Here is a 25,028-nt window from a genome sequence, read left to right on the forward strand (position 1 = left end):
TAATTCATTGCTTAGCACCCTTTGGAAAAAACAGTTTACTTTTATGACTGTTTCTCTGCTAGGCTTCTCTATTTCTTTTCTCCAGAGACTCCAAATCCAATTAAATGTGACTAGAAGTAATTCCAAATTGTCACGTTAGCCAATTAAACATATAATAATCCTGTGTACCTAATCACTAGAACCAAAAGTTTATTTATTTAAGTAGAGCTATCACTGTGTACCCCTGAATGTTTTTCTTATCTTTGCCTGCAGATACGTGTTGTTTCTTGACATCATTGTAAATTGAATTAGAAATTTTACTTCCCTAAATGTGGGTTGTGTAAGACACAGCAGCTATAAACTTACTATGGTACTATGTTAAAAGTATTAAAATGTTTAGATTCTTGCGCAGAACAGAGAAAAATTGGGACTTTAAAAATTAACAATGGAAAATAATACCACCATTTGGCAGATTATTCAGCTCAATGTTTTTCTTTTCACACATGTGTTATTGAAAAGAAGCTGATCATTGACATTTCAAAATAAATGATAATAATTTAAGAATAAGTAATATTTCAAGAAGCCTTCCATATTTTCAGAGCTCTAGTTTAATAAGATAAAGGGAACTAGGAGGTTTTGATGTTGTATGAATATGTATGGGATAGCCAACAAGCTATAGAAATCATAGACAAGTAAGTGGTAAAAGTGGATTTCAAACATTTGCATTGTGAGAGAAACACCTGAAAACATTTTTTTTTTTTGCCATGACTACCTGAAAAGGCAGCCTATTGAATATAGAGGTACCTGTCCCTTAATAGGAATACATTTAATAAATTCTGAATTGAAGAAATAAATGAAAATATCAATTAAAAAATCAACCAATGGAAAATTTCACTCTCAAGGATAGCACACATTGTACAGATAGAAGCTTATGTGAGGACTGACTGCATTTTGATTCTTCCTTCCCTTGATTATATGGCTCAACTACCACTGTTTAACAGGACACCAGCCATTAGGTAAATGGGGGTGGGGGTGGGGGCAAACTTTACCTAAGTTTTGTAAAAAATCAAAATCAGATAGCAAATATTTGCGGGCCATGTGTCTCCTAACAACTGAGCTTTGTCATGAGGAAGCAGCTATAAACAATGCATAAACAAATGCCTGGGGCTGTGTTCCACTAAGACTTTATTTCCAAGAACATATGCAGGGCCAGACTTGGCACAATTTGTCTAACTCTAAGGCAGACAAATTACTAGGTTGAGCAACAGGTGGCAAGCATTGATATAACTGCCAGTCAATCGTCAGAAACCAACGTCTATACTAGGGGTGTCGAACTCAATCAGAGAAGGGGCCAAAATCTAAAATCCAGCCTAAATCGCGGGCCGAATGGTTTACTGAACAGTCATAAACTGACAATGTCATAAACTGACAGCGGAGTGCAGTGATGACAGCGCGGTGCGGGCCACATTGCAAGGCCTGGCGGGCTGGATTTGGCCCGCGGGCCTTGTGTTTGACACATGTGGTCTATACCTTCTGGCCATAGGCCTCCTGAAATATTTCAGTTTTCTGTTTTCTCTTCTGGGGCAATGTACAGGTTATACAAAAATGACTGTGCAGAGATCAGAAAAGAAACTTTATAACTTTGAAACATTTAAAAAAAATGTAAAAGATATTCTGGCTCATAGACCTAGTGTCTTGAGTTAGGTAAAAGCTAAATTGATAGTTTCTATTATGTGAATGATTGTCACCCTTATACTGGAATAATTGTGAGAGAAGAGGAGATAGATCAATATAGTGGGTTTCTGGAGATTGCATTTTTAAAGCTTCTGGTGCTTTGGTTTCGAGTTTACTGGTGTAAATTTAGAAATTTTAGTATTATTATTATTATTTTCCCAAAGTTGCTTTTTTTCTGTAATGACGTGTTGTCAAATTGCTAAATTCTTAAGTGTGATTTTATTACACCTGGGGGCTCAAGTCTTTTTTCCAAAGGAACATCTTCAAATTTATATTGAGACTGGGTAAAAAAGGTGAAGAGACTGAGAAGTACAGATTGGCAGTTAAAAATAGTCACAGGGGTGTAAAGTACAGCATAAGAAATATAGTCAGTAATATTGTAATAACTATACTAATATAGTAATATACAGTAATATTGCAGTAATTATTCCAGGAGGATCCTAGAATATGGGAAGGGGCAACACTTTGTAAAGTATATGATTATCTAATCACTATGCTCTACACCTGAAATCAGTACAAAGTGATATTGAATGTAAACTTTAATTGAAAAATGAAATTACATAAAAAAATAAGTGAAGAACTAAGATTCATTGAAATTTGTTACCTTCCCTCAGTGAAGCACAATTATTTTAATAGTAAAAAGGTATATAGGGCCTTGTTGGTGTGGCTCAGTGGTTGAGCATCAACCCAGGAACTGAGAGGTCATTGATTCTATTCCTAGTCAGGGCACATGCCCAGTTTGTGGGGCCCGATCCCCTGTGGGTGGTGTGCAGGAGGGAGCCAATCAATGATGTTTCCCTCTCATCGATATTTCTTAAAAAAATATTTTATTGATTTTCTCACAGAGAAGAAGGGAGAGGGATAGAGAGTTTGAAACAGCGATGAGAGAGAAACGTTGATCAGCTGCTTCCTGCACACCCTCTTCTGGGGATATGCCCGCAACCAACGTACATGCCCTTGACTGGAATCAAAGTTGGGATCCTTCAGTCCATAGGCCGATGCTCTATCCACTGAGCCAAACCAGTTAGGGCTCTCCTTGATATTTCTCTCTTTATCCTTCTCCCTTCTTCTTTCTCTTTAAATCGATAAAAATGTTTAAAAAAGGTATGGAGGTGCCTCAAAAAATTAAGACTGGAGCTACCATATGACCCAACAACCCATCTTCTGGGTAGCTACCTGAAACATTTGAAAACATTTATTCGCAAAGACATATGCACCCCTATGCTCATTGCAGCATTATTCGTGGTGGCCAAGACATGGAAACCACCTAAGCGTCCTTCGATAGTTTTGGATAAAGAAGATGTGTTACATATATACAATGGAATACTAGTCAGCTGTAAGAAAAGATTAAATACTGCCATTTGCTATGGTCCTTGAGAATATACTAAGCCAAATAAGTCAGACAGAAAAAGTTAAGAACCATATGATTTCACTTATATGTGGGGTATAAAACTGAAAGCAACAAATGAACAAACAAGATAAACAAAAACTCTTCAATGCAGAGAACAGTATGGTGGTTACCAGAGGGAAGTGAAGAGTAAAGGGGATCAAATATCAGGTGACAGAAAATGATTTGACTATGTAAACTTATGTAATCTTATTAGCCAATGTCACCTCAATAAATTTAGAAAAAAGGGTACCAGAAACAAAGTATGGTTTCATAAAGCTAACATGGGTGTGGAGATATTTTTCTTAAGTATCATGCATTTCCCTCAATACCTGACAGAGCTATGCTCATATGAAGAACAAAATTTAGCTTGTAGTTGCTCCAACAGCATTTTCTTCCCAATGAAAATGGGAGTTATTCCTTCACCACCACTTTTCTTTGTCAGGTTCCCTATCACCGCTCTGCCCTACAGCTTAGTCTTTATGAATCAGTATAAAAAGCAGTGGAAGAACATAAAAAGAGCACAAAAATAACATTGTACTATGCAATATTTATGAGGGAAGAGACTTTTTTTGTGTTTTTCAATCATGCTGAATTTATAATCAACTCAGAGCATCTACAAGGAGTCAAGTACCTGTGGGATCTGAGTTCTGGCTGACTTATGAGTCGATGTAAACAGTACCCTATCATTCTTTCTACTTTCCTTCAGGTGTCTCTGTTTACTCTAGGCTGATATCCCAGATGCTCATCAATGTAATTCAGTGTTGCTTCTAAGTGTCTCCGTTTCATTGTCATTATTCTAGCCAACTTACTTTCATTAATCTACTGAATTTTGTAGCTGCACTGGAACTGCATGATCATATTAGCCAGACCTTTTAAATTGACAGTTGATGTTTTAATATCTGTCAGTTTTGAGCCTTTAATAAATGCTAAGCACCATGCTAAGCTCTTTGCATAGCAGAATGTGAACCCACCCCACCCACACTGCTGCACCAGACCTCATCCTACCATGCCTACCCATGGAAACTGCTCCAGTTCTCTCTCTCTCTCTCTCTCTCTCTCTCTCTCTCTCTCTCTCTCTCTCTCTCTCTCTCTCTCTCTCTCACATTTCTATTCTTTCTTTCAAATTTTCCTTGGATGTTCCCCCCAGCACATAAAATGCTGTCTTTTTCACCTCCTTAAAACATTTCAAGACCTCTCTTAATCCACTTCCCTCCCTTAATCATTTCCTTCTCAACAAACAAACAAACAAACAAAACCTCTTTGAGAAAGCTGTGAGCAAATATCTAATTATCACTAATTTCTCTCTCCTAAATTCATTCCAGCAAGGTTTTCATTCTTGCCTCTTTATTAGAATGTGACTGCTACAGCTCTGCTATTTCTGGTTTCCCTCCTACCTCACTGGTTACTCTTTTTAGTCTCCTGTGCTGGTATCTCATCTCCCTGGATTCCTGACTTTGGGGCAAACAGGGCACAAGGCTCACACTTCTTTGCTTTCTTTCTGTCCTCAATCCCTTAGCGATGCCAACAGTTTCACGGTTTTAAGTATCATTGGCAGGTTGACAACTCTTACATTTATACTCTGAGTATAAACCTCTTTTTGGATCTCTAGACTCTTATAAAAGCTGCTTTTTTTGATATCTCTACTTAGATATGTGAAAATCAAAAAACAGAGACCAGCCTTGAAAATCCCCTGGGCACATAAACCAGGATAGTCATACACACAAAGCTTCTAAACTCATTTTGCAAGACTAACTTGACGGTGGGTGGTTTCTTGCTTATGCCTTTGGAAATCATAAGCAAAACTTCAACTGTTTTTCAGGTTGGTAAGGGATAACCACTGGCCGATTTGCTATCAACTGAAAAATTCTAAGATTATAACCAATCACTGTGAAGAATTAACAGTCACTGCTTTCTCATTATATCGGCTGCTTTATAACAATAGACCCCTGAGCCTCATTCCATGTTTTAGTTGGATGGCTCCTACTTTATGAACTATCTTTATGACATGTGCACAATAAATTTTGCTAATTACTATACTTCAGTGATTCATTGAATTTATAGTTGTGCTATTTCTGAACCTTTGGAAGATACCTAATAGATTTTTTTTTAGCATTCACTTTGTTATTATTTTAAAAATATTTTTATTAAATTCAAAGAGGGAGGGAGGGAGGAAGGGAGAGAGAGAGAGAGAGAGAGAGAGAGAGAGAGAGAGAGAAAGAGATATCACACCCCCTACTGGGAATTGAGCCCACAATCCGGACATGTGCCTTTGACCAGAATCGAACCTGGGATCCTTCAATTCAAAGGCTGACACTCTATCCACTGAGCAAAATTGGCCAGAGCCCTAATATGTATTTAAAACTTAACATTTCTTTATCAGAGATGCTGATTCTCCTTACTTCCCCTCCTTAGTCCCTAATCATCCATCCATTGATCCAATTTCTCAGGCAAAAAATCTTGAAGTCACCATTGACACCTCTCTTTATTTCCATGTTCTATCCAATCTAAGATAAAATTCTGGTCAGGTTATCTTTAACCTATGCCACTTGTCAGCACCTCCAGCATTACCATCTGGTTCATCATATCTCACCTGGATTATTGCAACAACCTAACCTTCAAACTGGATCCTCTGCTTCCCCATCTGTCTATTTTCAATGCAGCAGATGGAACAATCTCATTAAAATTGGTGAGCTGGTGCAGGTCACTGCTATGCTTAAAACTGCAAAGGCTACTTATCTTACCCATAGACTCCACCAGTCTTTAAAATGGCATTTGATATACTAAAAGCCATTGTAATAAAAACAGCCTGGTATTAGCACAAGAATAGACATATAGATCAAGAGAACAGAACAGAGACCCCAGAAACCAACCCATGTCTTTATCGTTAATTAATATTTGGCAAAGGAGGTAAGAACATTCATGGAGTTAAGAGAGTCTCTTCAATAAGTGGTGTTGAAAAAATTGGACAGGTACATGCAATAAACAAACAAACAAATAAAAGAAACTAAACCACCAATTAACACCATACACAGAATAAACTCAAAATGGATAAAAGACTTAATTTAAGTTGCAAAACCATAAAAATCCTGGGAAAAAACATAGGCAGTAAAAGTTCAGACATCTTATGTAGCAATATTTTTGCCAATACATTTCCTAAGGCAAAAGAAACAAAAGAAAAAATATAACAAATGGGACTACATCAAAAAAAGCTTCTGCACAGCAAAAGAAACCATCAACAAAATGAAAAGGGAACTGGCTGTATGAGAGAATATATTCTTCAATGATACATCTGATAAAGGGTTATTATTGAAAATATATGAAGAACTTAATTTAACTCAACACCAGAAAGACAAACAACCCAATTGAAAAAATGGGCAAAGGACCTGAACAGACACTTCTACATACAAATGGCCAACAGACATGGAAAAAGGCTCAAGGTCACTAGCCATCAGAGAGATGCAAATAAAAACTACAATAGGATCACCTCACACCTGTCAGAATGTCTACTATCAATAAATCAACACACAACAAGCGCTGGTGAAGATGTGGAGAAAAGGAAACCTGATGCATTTTTGGGAATACAGATTGGAGCAGTCACTGGGGAAAACCGTGTGGAGTTTTAAAAATAAAAAATGGGACAAGCTTATGACCCAGCAATGCCATTTTGGGAATAAAAATAAAAAATGGGACTAGCTTATGACCCAGCAATATCACTCTGGGAATTTGCCTGAAGAAACCCCAAACACTAATTAGAAAGATTATATGCACTCCTATGTTAGTGCAGCCTTATTTCTAATAGCCAAGATCTGGAAACAGACCAAGTGCCCATCAACAGATGAGTAGGTAAAAAAGTTGTGTTACATTTACTATGGAATACTATGTGGCTATAGAATAGAAGGAACTCTTAGCCTCTGCGACAACATGGATGGACCTGGAGATTATCATGCTAAGCGAAATTAGGCAGTCAGAGAAAGACAAATATCACATGATCTCACTTATATGTGGAATCTCATGAACAAAATGAACTGATGAACCAAATCCATCCAGAGGCATGGACACATGGAGCAGACTAACAGATCTCAGAGGAGAGTGCATGGAGAGGGACAATAAGAAAACGTATATGCATAAATGCATAGCCATGGACACAGACATAATGTGGTGAAGGCCTGGGGGGTAAAGTGAGACAATGAGGGGAAAATGGACAACATCCGTAATTGGTCACATGTTGCTCCTCTGATCTCATTTCTTACTCTCTCCAGACAAACAGCAAGATCCCCCTTACTGTTCCACAAGCCAAACAAGGATGCTATTGTCTCTGGGATTTTGCACTTGTCAATTCCTGTCCTAGAATGTTCTTTCCCCAGCACCCTTAACTCTCTTGATTACCTCCTTTAGGTCTGTATTGGGTGCTATTTTCTCATGGAGAACTACCCTGACACACTGCAATACTATCCATGTTTTTGCTTTTTACTTTTCCTCCCATACTCATCACCATTATTAGATTTGGTAGCATTTATTGCTGTCTTCCTCTACAGCATAGATCAGCAAACTACGACCCATAGGTCAAATCTGGTCTGCCACCTGTTTGTAAATAAAGTTTTACTGCAATATAGCAATGCACATTCATTTGTGCATTGCTTGGGCACTGTCTATGACTGGTTCTTGTGCAGTAATGGCAGAGTTGAATGGATATGAGACACCCTTTGGGCCTGCCAAGCCTAGAATATTTACTATCAGCTCTTTACTGGAATGTAAGCTCCTTGAAGGAAGGAATTTTTGGGCTAAGAACAGTGGTAGCTACATAGTAAACATTTGTTCATTTATTGACTAAACATTATCTTATTGATTTATTTAAACGGAAAAAATCAATTATTTTGTTACAAAGAAACCAAATCCTATAGAGTTACATAGCTCATTAGAATCCTAACATAAACAGTCTGGCCCTAGAGCCACTCCTGTACATATCTGACAGATGCTTTTGTAGTGGAGCTGGCATGGGAATGGAGTGACAGGGTGGGCTTTGTCAATTTAATTTCTGCAATAGAGAATACAATGCAATGGTAAGTCATATAAGAGCTTAATAAATGCTAATGTATGCTGATGTATTTATCACATAAATTAAAAAGGAAAAGTACAAAGAAGCACATTGGCCTAATATGTTGTTTCTATAATTACTTCAACATGATGTCTTCAGATTTATTAATCCTCTGCAAGCAAATCTATTCTTTTGATACTATATTTGAACTCATTTTACAAAATTGTTTCTGAAAGTCACATTTAATTTACTTAATACATCCGTTAAATATAAAAGGGTCAGAATTTGGCTTTTAAATATATATGCATCTGGAAAGATGGAGGTTAGGGAAAGGATGTGAGTGAGTGAAAGGGTGAAAGGAGAGTGTGGTGTGTGTGTGTGTGTGTGTGTGTGTGTGTGTGTGAGAGAGTGAATGAGGGACAGTTAAGTCCAGCAGGAGCAGCAGGGATTGGAAGACTAGGCTCTCTTTGACAGCGAGAACCCACGACTGCTGAGGACACTCCCCAGGTTGCGGGGCTCGGGAACAGAGCCCAGACCATCTTGAATGGGAGAGTAGCCTCTTCTAGGAACTCATCAACACTACCACTCAGACAACCCTTAGACACTGCCCGTGACCTGGTAGCCACTCCAGCCAAGATCTTGCTACCCGACCTGCAGACCTGCAGACCTGCAGACCTTAGAACCTCCACCTCCTGAGGTGCACCATTCTCACAGCAGTAAGTGCAACTCCCCTCTCCCCAACTGCAGACCTTCGGACACCACAGTCACACTTTTCCAGCGTGTTGCTCTTGGATACCACTGTGAGTCTCTGCTGGGTGCAATCTTATACATACAAGGGCACACTGCCCTAACAGTAGAAATTCTGAACTCCCTCTTCCTAGATACCTTCCCACAGACACCTTGAGCATGTGGCTTCAGCACCAGGGCTCTTTAGAGTGCATCAGTGTGCCATGCTGGCAAATGCACTGTGGGTGCCCCTGTGAGCCGCCACTGGGTGTGTGTGTGTCCAACCACAGAGGCAGCAGCAAAAACTGAGTCTTCCCACCCCACAGCTACAGAACTCTGGACACTATAGTCACATCTTACCAGAGCTCAGGCCTCCTGAGCCCTACCACCCTAACAGACCAGCTCCTGGATGCCTCTGTGAGCACCCGTTAGACATGCGTGATTTCAACCAAGGGCACAAGGCAGCAAATATTGGGACATCCTCCCTGGCTGCTGACTTCTGGAAACTGCAGTTGAGCCATTCTGGTTTGCTGGCCTACATCAAGAAAACCCAAATACCTCAAGTAGGGAGCTACACTAGATTACCAAGCCCAGGAGACTTGAGAGATTACACCAGCAGCACCCTCCCCAAAAGAACCTGGGCAGAAAGATGTTGGATCTAGGACACAGAAACAATTAAAATATTATAGTGAAACATGGTGATACAAAAAAGTAATCCCCAAAGGAAAGAAAAAGAGGAATCACCAGAAAGGGAGTTAAATGAAATAGAGGCAAGTAACATGTCAGAGAAAGAATTCAGAGTAATGGTTATAAGGATGCTCAAATGGCTGGATGACAAATACACAGAACTCAATGAGAATTATAAGGAGCTGAATGAGAATATCACCAACTTGAAAAGAAACAAAGACAAAATGAAAAACAACATAGCTGCAATAAAGAACACAATGGAAGGCTTAAACAGTAGGCTAGAAGAGGCTGAGGACTACATCAGTGAGTTAGAAGACAAGGTAGAAATAAACAAACATAGCAGCAACTGGAAAGAAAATTTAAAAAGGAAGAGGAGAGCTTAAGGAAGCTTTGGGACAATATAAAATGAAACAACATCTGCATAATAGGGGTACCAGAAGGAGAGGAAGAGAAGCAAGGGATAGAAAACCCGTTTGAAGAAATAATGGCAGAAAACATACCTGATATTGGCAAGAAAAAAACTACAAAGTCCAAGAAGCACGTAGAGTCCCAAACAAGATGAACTAAAAAAAGACCAACACCAAAACATACGTAATTAAATTGACAAACATCAGTGACAAAGTAAGAATCTTAAAAGCTTTCAGAGAGAGACATAAAGTTACCTACAAGGGATCTCCCATTACAAGATCAACTGATTTCTTTCTTTTTTCTTTCTTTCTTTCTTTCTTTCTTTCTTTCTTTCTTTCTTTCTTTCTTTCTTCCTTCCTTTATTTCTTTTTTTAATATTTTATTATTTTAAAAAATATATTTTATTGATTTTTTACAGAAAGGAAGATAGAGGGATAGAGAGTTAGAAACATCGACGAGAGAGAATCATCGATCAGCTGCCTCTTGCACATCCCCTAGTGGGGATGTGCCTGCAGCCAAGGTATATGCTCTTGACTGGAATTGAACCCGGGACCTTTCAGTCCTCAGGTTGATGCTCTATCCACTGAGCCAAACCAGTTTTGGCTCAACTGATTTCTTAACAGAAACACACCAAGCCAGAAGGGACTGGAATTAAATATATAAAGTGATGCAAAGCAAGGGACTGAATCCAAGAATACTATACTCAGAAAGGCTATCATTCAAAATTGAAGGTGGAATCAGGAGCTTCACAGATAAAAAAAAGGCTAAGAGAATTTATTACCACCAAGCCAACAATGCAAGAAATGCTAAAGATACTGCTGTAAAAAGAATTAATATAAAGGCAAGAAAAAACAAAAACATTAAGAATAAAAATGATGACAAACAAATACTTATCAATAATAACATTAAATGTAAATATAAATGGACTAAATGCTCCAATCAAAAGACATAGAGTAGCTGAATGGAAAAACAAAACAAAACAAAGCAAAAAAACAAAAACAAAAACAAACAAACAAACACACACCACTCATATATTTGCTCTCTACAAGAGACCCTCTAAGAACAAAGGATTCACAGACTGATAAGGAAGGGATAGAAAAAATTTTTCAGGCAAATGGAAATGAGAAAAAAAGCTGGGTTTGCAATACTTATATCTGACAAAATAGACCTCAAAGTAAAGGCCATAACAAGAGATAAGGAAGGCCACTACATAATTCTAAAGTGAGCAATTCAACAAGAAGATATAACTCTGGTAAACATATATGCACCCAATACAGGAGCACCCAAATACATAAAACAACTTCTGGAAGATATCAAGGGAGAGATTGATAGCAATACAGTCATAGCAAGGCACTTTCATATCCCAAAGACATCACTGGGTAAATCTTCTAAACAAAAAATCAGCAAAGAAACAGTAATCCTAAATGGCTCACTAGATCACATGGACCTAATTGACGTTTTCAGTATCTCACCCAAAAGCCACAGAATATACATTCTTCTCCAGTGCACATGGGACATTTTCAAAGATAGGCCACATATGACACAAAATTTCTTCAAATTTAAGAGGATAGAAAGCATAAAAAGCATCTTCTCAGATCACAATGGCATAAAACTATAAACCAACTACAATAAAAACAATGAAAAAAAATCAAACACCTGGAGGATACATAGCATGCTGTTAAACAAAGATCGGATTACCAAAGAGATAAAAGAAGAAATAAAAGCATCCTGGAAACAAATGACAATGAAAACACAATAATTTAAAGTCTATGGGACACAATGAAAGCAGTCCTGAGAGAGAAATTCATAGCTCTACAGGCCTACCTAAAAAAAAAAAAGAAAAAAAAAAAAGAAAAGAAAAGGTAATAAATTATCTAACCTTACAACTTAAAGAATTAGAAAGAGAGCAACAAGAAAAGCTTACAATATCCAGAAGGAAGGAGATAATAAAGATCAGAGCAGAAATAAATGACATAGAGATAAAAAAAACAAACAAACAAATCAACAATACAAAAGATCAATGAAACCAAGAGCTGGTTCTTTGACAGGATAAACAACATTGATGAACCTCTAGCCAGGCTCACCAAGAAACAATGAGAGAGGACCCAAATAAACAAAATCAGAAATGAAACAGGTGAAGTAACAACTGACCCCACTGATACAAAGGATTGTAAAAATATACTACGAACAACTCTATTGCAACCAACTGGACAACCTACACAAAAATGGACACATTCCTAGAAAAATACAAGCTTCCAAAACTCAATCAGGAAAAATAAAAAAACCTGAATAGGCCAATAACTACTGATGAAATTGTAACAGTAATAAAAAAGATTTCAGCAAACAAAAGCCCTGTACCAGATGGTTTCACAGAGGAGTTTTACTGAACATTCAAAGAACTAAAACCAATCCTCCACAGACTATTCCAAAAATATTCAAGAGAAAGGCATACTTCCAAGCTCTTTTTATAAAGCTAGAATTACCCTAATCCCAACACCAGATAAAGACATAACAAAGAAAGAGAATTACAGGCCAATATTCCTGATGAACATAGATGCTAAAATCCTCAGCAAAATTCTACCAAACTTGACCCAGCATTACATTAGAAAGGTCATACACTATGACCAAGTGGGATTTATTCCAGGGATGCAAGGCTGGTACAATATCCGCAAATCAATAAATGTGATACATCACATCAATAAATTAAGGGGGATGAAAATCACATAATCATATCAACTGATGCATAAAAGGCATTTGACAAAGTCCAACACAATTTTCTGATAAAAACGCTCAGCAAAGTGGGAATAGAAGGATTATACCTCAACATAATAAAAGCCTTCTATGACAAACCTATAGCCAAAATCATATTCAATGGGCAAAAACTAAAATCGCTTTCCTTAAAAGAATAGGAGCAAGACAGGGATACCCACTTTCAGCACTCCTGTTCAAGATAGTACTGGAAGTGCTAGCCATAGCCATTAGACAAGAAGAAGAAATAAAAGGCATCCAAATGGGAAAAGAAGTAAAATTGTTATTATTTGAAGATTACATGATACTGTACATAGAAAACTTTAAAGACTCTATAAAAAATTATTAGACTTAATAAGTGAATTTGGCAATGTAGCAGGATACAAAATTAATGCCAAGAAATCTATGGAATTTTTATAACCAATAGTGAACTTACAGAAAGAGAGATTTTTAAAAAATCTCATTTATCATTGCAACAAACAATTAAGATATCTAGAACTAAACTTAACTAAGAAGGTAAAAGACCTCTACTTAGAAAACTACAGGACACAGAAAAAAGAGATAGAGGAAAATATAAACAGATGGAAGAACATACATTGTTCATGGATTGGTAGAATCAACATCATTAAAATGTACATACTATCGAAAGCAATCTATAGAATCAATTCACTCCCCATTAAAATACCAACATCATATTTCTAAGATCTAGAACAAACTTTCCAAAAATTAATCTGGAATAAAAATAGACCCCAAAATAGCCACAGCAATCATGAGAAAGATGAACAAAGTAGGAGGGATCACAATACCAGATATCAAGCTATATTACCAAGACATAGTTCTCAAAACTGCTGCCTGGTACTGGCACAAGAACAGACAGATAGACCAATGGAACAGTACAGAGAACCCAGAAATAGACCCAAGCCATTATTCTCAATTAATATTTGACAAAGGAGGCAAGAGCATACAATGGAGTCAAGACAGTCTCTTCAATAAATGGTGCTTGGAAATTTGGTGAGATACATGCAAAAAAAAAAAAAAATGAAACTAGACCACCAATTTACACCATACACAAAGATAAAGTCAAAATGGATAAAGGATTTAAATGTAAGATGGAAAACCATAAAAATATTAGAGGAATCCAAAGGCAACAAAATCTCAGACATATGTCGAAGCAATTTCTTCACAAATACAGCTCCTAAGCAAAGGAAACTAAAGAAAAAATAAACAAATGGGACTACATAAAAATAAAATGCTTTTGTACAGCAAAAGAAATAATCAACAAAACAACAAGAAGGCCCACTGCATAAGAGAACATATTTGCCAAGGGTATCACCAAGGGAACTCATACAATTCAACAAAAGGAAGATAAACAACCTAATAAAAAAATGGGTCAGACCTAAATGGATATTTTTTTTGAAAGAAGACATAAGGAAGGCCAAGAGGCATATGAAAACATGGTCAAAGTCACTAATTATCCAAGAAATGCATATCAAAATGACAATGAGGTACCATCTCACACCTGTCAGAGTGGCTATCATCAACAAATCAACAGATGACAAGGGATGGCAAGGATGAGGAGAAAAAGGAACCCTCGTGCACTTCTGGTGGGAATGCAGACTGGTGCAGTCAGTGTGGAGAACAGTATGGAGTTTCCTCAAAAAACTAAAAATGGAACTTCCATATGACCCAGTGATTTCACTTCTAGAAATATACCCCAAGAAACTAGAAACACCAATCAGAAAGGATATATGCACCCCTAGGTTCATAGCAGCACGATTTACCATAACTAAGATTTGGAAACAGCCTAAGTGCCCGTCAGCAAATGAGTGGATTAAAAAACTGTGGTACATCTATACAATGGAATACTATGCTGCTGTAAAAAGGAAGGGAGTCCTACCGTTTGCAACAACATGGATGGAGCTGGAGAGCATAATGCTAAGTGAAATAAGTTAGTCAGAGAAAGATAAATATCACATGGTCTTACTCATTTGTGAATTATAATGAACAATATAAATTGATGAACAAAAACAGATCCAGAGACAGAGAAGCATCTATCAGATGTTCAAACCTCAGAGGGAAAGTAGGGGAATGTGGGGGAAAGGGGTAGAGATCAATCAAAGGACTTGTATGCATTCATATAAGCATAACCAATGGATTCAGAAAATGGGGGGGGGGGCAAGAGTTAGGATAGGATTGAGGGGTGGGGGGCAATGGAGGGATAAGCACACATTTGTAATACCTTAATCAATAAAAGGAAAAAAAGAATTTGACATGCTATCCTATATAATAAAAGCCTAATATGTAAATTGTCCCTTCTGGTGGTTGAACACCACAGGGAGTTCAACCAGGACATCAGGAGTTCCACCACTCTCTATGACACATGTGTCAAACACAAGGCCCGCGGGCCAAATCCAGCCCGCCAGGCCTTGCAATGTGGCCCGCACTGCGCTGTCATCACTGCACTCCGCTGTCAGTTTATGACATTGTCAGTTTATGACTGTTCAGTAAACCATTCGGCCCGGGATTTAGGCTGGATTTTAGATTTTGGCCCCTTCTCCGATTGAGTTCGACACCCCTACTCTATGACATGAGCTGACCACTAGGGAGTGGCATGGAGCATGGCAGGCATTGGTGATACGCTGACAGCAGGTGGCAGTGGAGGCACTGCAAGCCCAATGGGCCCGTGATGGGATGGTAGAACAGGTGAGAGGGACTCTAGTCCAAGGTGGGTTTGAGTAGGGGCCTGATCACCCTGGTTGCCCTGCAGGTGGCTACTAGTGACACTGGGAGGGGGGTAGTGCTGCTGCTCAGCTCCCAGGTGCTGAGGGAGCCAGGCAGGAGTCCCTGCCTCCACTGATAGTCCCAGTAGGGTGCCAGGTAGGGCTGTGGTACCGCAAGGCTGAGGGGATGTGAGCTGGAGCTCGATCCCCATAGGCCCCTCCCTAAGGGACCTCACCCATGCACAAATTCATGCACCAGGCCTCTAGTCATTAATAAGAGAGGTACTAGTTTTGCATTCCTAATTAATACCATAAAAGGATCACAATATATAAAAATATTTCATGCCAGATGATTTCACATATTGGATATTTCTAAAGACTGAAATTCTAGGGGTATGAGAATATACTATTGACATTTCTCAAAGTCTATGTTCAGGTTCTAAAATTTATAACATTCTACTCAGCATGGCCACATGGTGGTGTAAAACAATAAGATATGGGTAAACAAAAGAAAGCTATAGCACACAATTCGCTGTGTGGTCTTATCCGGCTGCTGGCTGGGACCTTGAAAAGTCATTCCGTTCATCACCTTGCCTTTAGGCAGGATCACGCTTAAACCTTTCAGATGAGACTGATGAGAATCTATTCTGTTTTAAAGATCTCCACAGAGGACATTGCTCTGCTTTCCTCCCGATTCCAGGGTTTCACAGCCATAAATAGCATCTTCTGCAGTGTTAGTCTGTGGGCTTCAGTTCTATTGTTAATACCACCCACAAAGACCTTACTCTCTGAATAGGAGTTCTACATATTCCCACAATAATTTATTAATCTTTTCTCCCCTAGGTTAATTAATTAACATTATTTTCTTTCATTTAGTCTTTTTCCAGGGCTCCTCTTTTCTAGACAGTCAGCTTCATAGTTGTATTTTCAACTTGTTTCATCTGATTTTCTTCTACAATGGGGAGTTGACCTCTTTCAAGAGTCTAAGAATAATCATATGTCTTTGCATTCATCGATTTCATTTATGTATCTAGTATAGGTACTTATTAAGAGTATGTCTATTGGGTAGTTGTAACTATAGAATCTTTCCTTATTATCAACATATTTAGGAGATTATTTCTATCTTTCTGTACTTAAAAAAAGCTCAATGATTCACATATGTCATATAGTTAATTTTAGATGAATAAATATAATACAAAGTATATATTATTTTTTAATATGGATACATACTATTGTATTATTAAAGAAATTATTTCTGACCAAGAGAGCTAAACTCAAATCCATTCAAGCAAACACACACACACACACACACACACGCACACACACACACACACAAACACACACATACTCTCTCAGACACACACACACACACACACACACACACACACACACAGCTTTTTGAAGGCTCCTATATTTTCCACACAGCAATCAGCCGCCATGATCTTTTAAAATATTTAAATGTAAATTACCTCAAATGAAATCCAAGCTCCCACTGTGGCCCACTATTTTCGGAATAGTCTGCCTTTGTTTTCCTCATTCACATGTTTTCCATCACCCTCCAGGTGAGTGTGGCTCACTCAGTTGCTAAAGCAAATACAATTCTCCTACCTTGGGGCATCTGTGTAGGTGGTTCCTCCTGCCTGGAATTTATTCCCTCAATTTTTCATCTGGCTGCTCCTTCTCAAGATTTGGGCCTTTAGGCTTTAGCTTAAATATTGATGGCCTCTGACCACTCCATCTAAATGAGTTCTGCCCTATTATCCCTCACTCGGAACTTGATCCTTTTACTGCATAAGCCTCACATTCTGTAATTACTTTTGGTTTATTTCTTTATTATCTTTTTCCCTAGACCTGTGTCATCCAATATGGTAATCACTAGCCATATATGGCTATTTATATTTAAATAAATTAAAATTAAAAACAGTTTCTCAGGTACATAAAGCCCATTTCAGGTGCTTGGTAGTGGCCAGTGGCTACTAAAATAAATGACACAGAATATCCCCATCAACACTGGAGTCCTACTGGTCGGCACTGCTCTTGACTGTAAGTCTCAGAAGCCTACCACTGAGTGCCTCATAGAAAACCTTGCATATAGTAGGTGCTTGTGATGGTGCATTTTAAGTGCCAACTTGACTGGGCTACGGTTTGCCAGGATATTTGATTAAATATTAATCTGGGTGTATCTGTGTGGGTGTTTTTAACATTTGGATTTATAGACGGAGTAAAGAAGATTGTCCTCCCCAATGTGGGTGTGACTTATCTAACCTGTTAAAGGGCTGAAGAGAACAAAAAAGCTGAGTAAGGGAGAATTTGCTTTCTGATTGTCTTTGAACTGGGACATCAGTCTTCTCCTGTCTTTGGACTCAGACTTGAACTATCAATAGAACATATACCACCAATTCTTCAGGTTCTCAGACTTTGGACTTAGACTGGAACTAGATCTCTAAATTAAAGTCTCCCGTTTCCTAACTAGAGAGTTTAGGACTTCTCAGCTCCTATAGTTGCATGAGCCAATTCCATATACAATACTATACATATATATAATTTATATATATATATATACCCTATAATTCTGTTTCTCTGGGAAACCAAGACTAATACAGTGCTCAATAACTTATATCTGCTTTTGTTTGCACTTTGTCCCAGTCATCCTCTCCCCAACTCCCTTACATCTAGTCATTTGATGTTCATTAAGAGGCTGAGCCCCTACAATGCTCTGGGCCTATCATTTCAATAGTTGATGAGCATTAAAGAAGCTCTGGTTCAGTCTCTGGACTTCTGCTACCAGTTTGTCTCTTTGCCTAATTGCCAATTCTAAGAGCTGAAAGTTATCCCTGAGACAAGTCCCTACCTTTTGCCAGCCAAGTCTAGTTAATGTGTTCTTGCCTTTATTGTATTTTCAGATTTTGACTGTTGCTGGGATGCTAGCCATGCTTGCCTTCTGCAATATTGTCCAGGAATCAAGGAGAGTTTTTCTTGAAGTTCACTGCCTACCTTTATTACTAGTCTGAAATTTCAAATATTGCCTGTCCCTATATTCTCAATTGACAACAACAAATAACAACGATAGTTTCATACTGCTTTTTGTAACAGCAGCTAATATTTACTGAGTGATTACCATATATATAGTAAGTGCTTTTACATCTCATTTAATTCTTAAAACTAAGCTATGAAATAAGAGAACGTGAGTTTCTTCAAATTGAGGAGACTAATTTTCAAAAAAAAAAAAAAAAAAAAAAAAAAAGCCAGTGGCAGGGTCAGGATTCAATCAAATATATTTGTTCCCAAATTTTGACCTTTAAACCATGCTGCTGTACTATGTACATATTGGTATTGTCTTTCTGTGCACCTTTTAGAAGACTTCATTATGTTTTGTTGAATTTCCCTGATCTAATTTCTTGCCAAACTTTGACCACAGGTGCACTATCTAAAAACTATATTCCTGTGGTTGATTAAATAGCACAGAAGGTAATTATTATTGCCTATTGATGCCTGGTCCTTTCCTCCTACCCCCATCCCATGATGTTTCACCAGCAGTCATGTCTTCTTAGTTCTGGCTCATTAAGCTGACACAGTCAACTTTTCTTTCCCTGGCTATGTAAAAAATGTGTTATTACTTCTACAGAAAGTATATTTGTGTTTGAAAAGGCCTAGATAAATAGGACTCATCTCAGATTATATACCAGTATAAAGCTTTGATTTTAATTTTGATTATTATTTTGTTTCTGTTTGGAGTCCAAAAACGAGGTTATCAAGTTTTACAAGTGTTTATGTTTATTACAATAAGCAAGGTTTGGAGCCATGGTATGATGAAAAAGCATGAGGACACGATGTTGACCTCTATGAACTGCCAAGTTTTGAGTATTGACATGATAGCTATATTTGAAAGGAGTAATCAAAATAAAAGGCAGTTTTATAGCCATAAAGAACTATGCAAATGTTAAGTACATACTGTTAACTAGAAGTACAGAACATATGTGCTATAGAATTTTAAAGAGGGAAATGATTACTTTTGGCTCTAAAGGACTGATTCAGGGCTGAGACCTGAAGCATGGCTAGTATTATTTCTAAGTGATGATGAAGAAAAAGGATTTTACTTCTTTTCTTAATATATTTTATTGATTTTGTACAGAGAGGAAGGGAGAGAGAGAGTTAGAAACATCGATGAGAGAGAGTCATCGATCAGGGGCCTCTTGCACACCTCCTACTGGGGATATGCCCGCAACCAAGGTACATGCCCTTGACCGGAATCGAACCCGGGATCCTTCAGTCCCCAAGCTGACGCTCTATCCATTGAGCCAAACCGGTCTCGACGGATTTTATTTCTTTTTACCAGAGACATAGCACATATAAAGGCATTGAAGCTGGAAAGTATCAATACAGAATCTGAGGAGAGGCAGAGTGTTTGTGTCAAAGAGGAGAATTATAAAACTTTTGTTGGTGACAAATTGCGAGAGGCCTTGGATTCGAGGCAGGTGAGTTTGGACTTTGCCTTGTGGAGGCTGGGGAGCAATGATGGATTTTTGACAGGAGGAGTAACATGGGAACTTTTAGTTTGAAGATCTCAGCTGGTCTGGATGCCATGTTGAGGAGGACCTGTCAGGGACCTCTAGGGACAGTGACAGCCTCAGGCAGTACTTGCAATGTTCTAAGGGTATCTCCTCTTGGTTTTTTAGGCATGTTCTTCAGGATGGAGAAGAAGGTCTGGGGAACATATATACATATAGAAAGGGGTCTGAGTACATGCTTTTTAGACTCATAGCTATGGACTTCATTAATTCATTTATTTTACAAAGATGGAGATTCTAAAGTAAATAAACCATTTCTTATCTTTAGATCTAATGGGGAGACAAACATACCCCAAAATAATTATATAACAATGATTAAAGTAAAATAATTAATATACTGCATGCACTAACAGCTGAGCCGGTCCTAGAGAACCTGGGTCAGCCTAAAATCATGATCAGGCTTTAGCCAAGCAATCTATAACAATAAAAGCATAATTAGACCAGACAGCCAAACAACCTTCTAGATGAAGTTGGGGCTTCGAGGACTGAGCCCCTTGCATGAATTTTGTTGGATAAAACTGATAAGAGCATTCTAGGCATAGAGCACAGCCTGCACACAGAATACCTGGAAGACCTTAGAAGCCTGATGCTAGATTCCAACAGTACAATGTTGAGGTTATAGGAAATCACTGTTCAGAGGTTAGAAAGAGGAGGAAGAAAGGGAAATCCCAACAGGACCATGTTGCTGAGTTTAGAGAGGGGAGGGAGGTAGGAAGAAGTCATGAGTAGCTAGGATTTTAAGTACAGAGTAACATGGACAGTTCCTGTGGTTTAGAGAGAGAACTGTGGTTACTCTTATTTGAGGGTGAGAAGACTGGAGGTGGGAGGTCCTTGTGAGCCTCAACTACTACGCAGTGAAAGTAGGCAAGCAGGAAATTGAGATATTGGAACTATGCCTAAGGACAATCAAATAAAGAAAACATCGGATAAGACCTTTGACTCCTTAAATACGGTAATATTCCAGACCCTTGAGACACACAAGGGGCACTTTCTGGTTATCATATCCTATTGATCCTGTGAGAAAAGAAAAACCTAAAACCGAATTCTTTCTGTTTCCAGCTGAATGAACCAATTTTCAAGGAAATTACAAATAATGAGAAAACAATAATGTATTTGACTTGACCCAACAGTATAATGTTTAGGTGAAACCTAACTGGTATCACAGAGCAACTTCAAATTAAATAATGTGCTGCCCTGACTCTGAAGAGCGTTGATGGGGCTTGTTAAACCTGAGAAGCTTTCTTAGTGTTCATTCTTGAAGGATTCTTCCTGGAGCATTCTTCCTGAGGATGCCCTGCCAGTGTCCCTGCACTCTCCTGCTCCACCATATCTCTGGGTCACTCCCACATGACCAAGACTTGAGCCCCCATTCTTGGAACATTTCTTCACCAGCAGAGGGCGCCCATCCCTTTGGTATATGTAAACATCCGGAACACATGTTTTTAATCTTTATCAGGATCCTAAAGTTTATCCAACTTCTTGTGGAATCAAAGGAAAGGAAAATATTAGAAAAAACAAAAAGTGTCATTAGGGGGAAAAAAACACCCCACAAAGAAGGTCATCCAGAAGAGGAACAAAAGCTAGAGGAGAGCCTGGCTGTGTAAAAACGGGCAATCCTGAATCTAATTTTGCTCTCAGTAGTTCATACCAGCAGTTTCTCTAGCCAATATGAAATGTAAAGCAGTTGGAAAGAAGAGACAGAGCAGAAAATAAACCCATTCACAGCAGAGGAACAGCTTACAGCAAATGTAGCCAAAACTAACTGTCTTGTTACCCCCTAGAAATAAGAAAAAAATTATGATCTTACTGCTTGCCATTCCATCTCTTGATCTACCCTGTTTCCCTGAAAATAAGACAGTGTCTTATACTATTTTTTTCTGCCAAAGTTGCGCTAGGTCTTATTTTCAGGGGATGTCTTATCTTTCCATGGGCTAGGTCTTATTTTCGGAGGATGTCTTATTTTTGGAGAAACACGGTAGGATTAGATAGGAAAAATCTTAAATTCTAAAGAGATTATACAGTAAACCATCTGATAAACCATCTTGATTATTTAGCATATCATGTAATTGGACTACAGCCATAAACTCTGCTGCCTATTTCTCAAGAGTCTGAGACCTACAGGTAATGAGGAAGAATATGAAGAAAAGAATATGAGGCAGATTCCATTATTGGAAGCTTGCCTTTTGGAACATGTAATCAATTTTCCAATAGAACCAAAGTAAGGTTTTCCAGGAAGCCTAGAGACACCCATTTAGAGCACAGTTTACTCAAGTAATATACATTTAACAGTTATGCAATGTTTTCTAATAAAATAAAACCAAATGAAAGAATAGAGTGACCTAATATGTTTGAATTTTTAACGAAATAGAAGCAGGTTTCATTTTCAGTGTGTCTCAATAGTGGTCACTCTTGGCGATTTTAGGTCATTACATTTTGTGTTGTGTGGGACTATCCTGTGCATTGTGGGCAGCTCAGCATCCTGGATATACATTTTACATTCCAGTAATGCCTGTCAGTTACTTTGACAACCTAAACACCCTCACTCACTTCCTATAAGGTGCAGAGGGCTGAGAACCACTCAGAGATGCTTACTGAAGTTCTGAAAGGGAATCATAGGCATTTTAAAGGTTGATGAAACAGATTTTAAATATTTTTTTAGGTTAAGTTTTACTCCAGAACATTTTTCAGTTGAGACCACTCATCAAGAACATTTTTCTTATCAGTCTGAGCAGGAAAATTTTTGGCCCCCAAATGGAACAAAAGGGACAAGCCAGAAGAAGACTGCCTGAAGCTGAAAGAGTATGTGGATTTTGGAAAAGGTTTCCTGAGATTTAATAATTTGAATATCAAATAGGGAAAAAGCAAAGCAAAGGGGGAAGTATGCTTGGTCCTATGAGAAGCTTCTTTATTCTTTTATTAGAGGCCCGGTGCATGAAATTTGTGCACTGGGGGAGTGTCCTTCAGCTCAGCCGCTCTGGAACCCCTCCAATCTGGAACCCCTGTGGGATTTGGCCTAAATCAGCAGTCAGACATTCCTCTCACAATCCTAATGGTTCCTAACCGCTCGCCTGCCTGCCTGCCTGATCACCCCCCAACCCAGTGGTTTTCAACCTTTCTAATGCTGCGACCCTTTAATACAGTTCCTCATGTTGTGGTGACCCCCAACATGAAGAATGTGAAGAAAAGAATATAAGGCAACCTTACTAGTGGTTTTCAACCTGTGGGTCACAATAGGTTGCAAACTGCTACCGTAGAGCCTAAGACCATCAGAAAACACAGATATTTACATTATGATTCATAACAGTAGCAAAATTACAGTTATGAAGTAGCAATGAAAATAATTTTATGGTTGGGTGTCACCACAACATGAGGAACTGTATTAAATAGTTGCGGCATTAGATAGGTTGAGAACCACTGCCCTAACCGCTCCCCTGCCAGCCTGATTGATGCCTAAATGCCCTCTCCTGCTGGTCCAATTGCCCTCTACTCCTCTCCCCTGCCAGCCATCTTGTAACAACATGGGGGTAGCCACCTTGTGATGATGTGGTGATGGCCATCTTGTGATGATGTGGGAGTAGCTATCTTGTGACAACATCACGCAATGCCACCTAGACTTTTATTATATAGTACTATTTGAAACCTATGAAATAATTTACAAACTTTAGGTTGATAGAATTATTACTAATATCATTTTTGCCAGTCTAAAAATGAAGGAAGAGATGATGAGGGTCAGAAGTTGAGTCACATGGCCTCAGCTCAAGCAAATGTGGTGTATGTACGGGAAGAATAGGAATGGTGTGGAAGAAGGTCAGAACCAGTTGAATGTAGAGCTGGGAGAGAGATCCCTTGTACCTGGGAAATGTCTTCTTATTAACATAATCAAAATTATTACATGGGACACTTGAGACCCAAGGCGAGTGGATACTTAATATGATTTTACATGTAGCACTTTCAATTTAATCCAAATAGGAGAACCACCACAACAAAACACCATTATCACCATCATTACTTACAACAAATCTTTTTTTTATGAAAATACAACGAAGATTCTGCTCTCCAAGTGTTAACAACTCACTGATAAAGGACAGGCTGACTCTCCCAAAAGCGCACAGGGCCATGAAAGCAATATTTAATCATTTGATAACTTGCTGACTTTTATGAGTGACATATATTCAGGGTGGACATTAGACATAGTTATAATGTGCTCTGATTTGTTTTTCTCACTTTCCCAGACTTCTATAAATAGTTCATGTCTCTATACTGTATACCTGGAACTAATATGAATGTAAACTGTACTTGAAAAAGAAAATAAATAGTTCATGTCTTTTGTTCTGGCATATTTTTTCTTTCCAAAATACTTGGCTTGTGTTCTGACCATCAAGATCCCGACAGTGAAACCCACCTTCACCTGGCCTCAGGTCAGAGTTACAGGATTCAACTTCTCCCTTTCTCATTACTTCCCTTCATTCAAGCATATCCATTCTGCCTCTAAATTTTTCAATGCAACAGTACATCTAGAAATAAATAGGCAATTTGTAAGGTATCAAAATATCCCCTGCCCTCAAAATGTTTCCCTCAATGACATGAAGTGTCATAAAAATGACACATCAGTCACTTCTTTAGGTTGAGGTATTAAATGGTATTGAAGGTAAAAGCATTATAGTTCACTAGAGGCCCGATGCACAAAATTTGTCTAAGGAGCTCAGCCCATGAAGCAGCCCTGGCTGCCACCTCAAACCTTGCATCCCTGCCTACTGGTTTTCTGGAAGGTTGTCCAGAAAGATCATTCTGCCATCTGATCTAATTAGCATATTAGCTCTTTATTATATAGGATTAATAATTTGTAATAAATTATTCTCATCAGATTAATAGAGAGGCAATACATTAATAGAGATGGAGAACTCAGACATCAGAACTAGACTGCCTTTATTTGAATCCTAATTGCCATTTGATATTTGTATGTATGAATTTGGACAAGTTACTTAATCTCTCTGTGCCTCAGTTTCCTAATATTACCATGCAGATAATACCAG

The 25,028-nt window shown here is 38.3% G+C and overlaps 1 protein-coding gene across 1 annotated transcript in view; it reads right to left on the minus strand.

Moving 5' to 3' along the window:
- Positions 1-25,028, minus strand: part of SPATA16 (spermatogenesis associated 16) — a gene marked incomplete at its 3' end in the record, with an annotated part of 192,817 nt that overhangs the window by 76,385 nt on the left and 91,404 nt on the right.

The sequence above is a fragment of the Pipistrellus hanaki genome, assembly GCF_964339955.1.
Source record: "Pipistrellus hanaki genome assembly, chromosome: 2".
In the NCBI taxonomy this organism is placed as follows: Eukaryota; Metazoa; Chordata; class Mammalia; order Chiroptera; family Vespertilionidae; genus Pipistrellus; species Pipistrellus hanaki.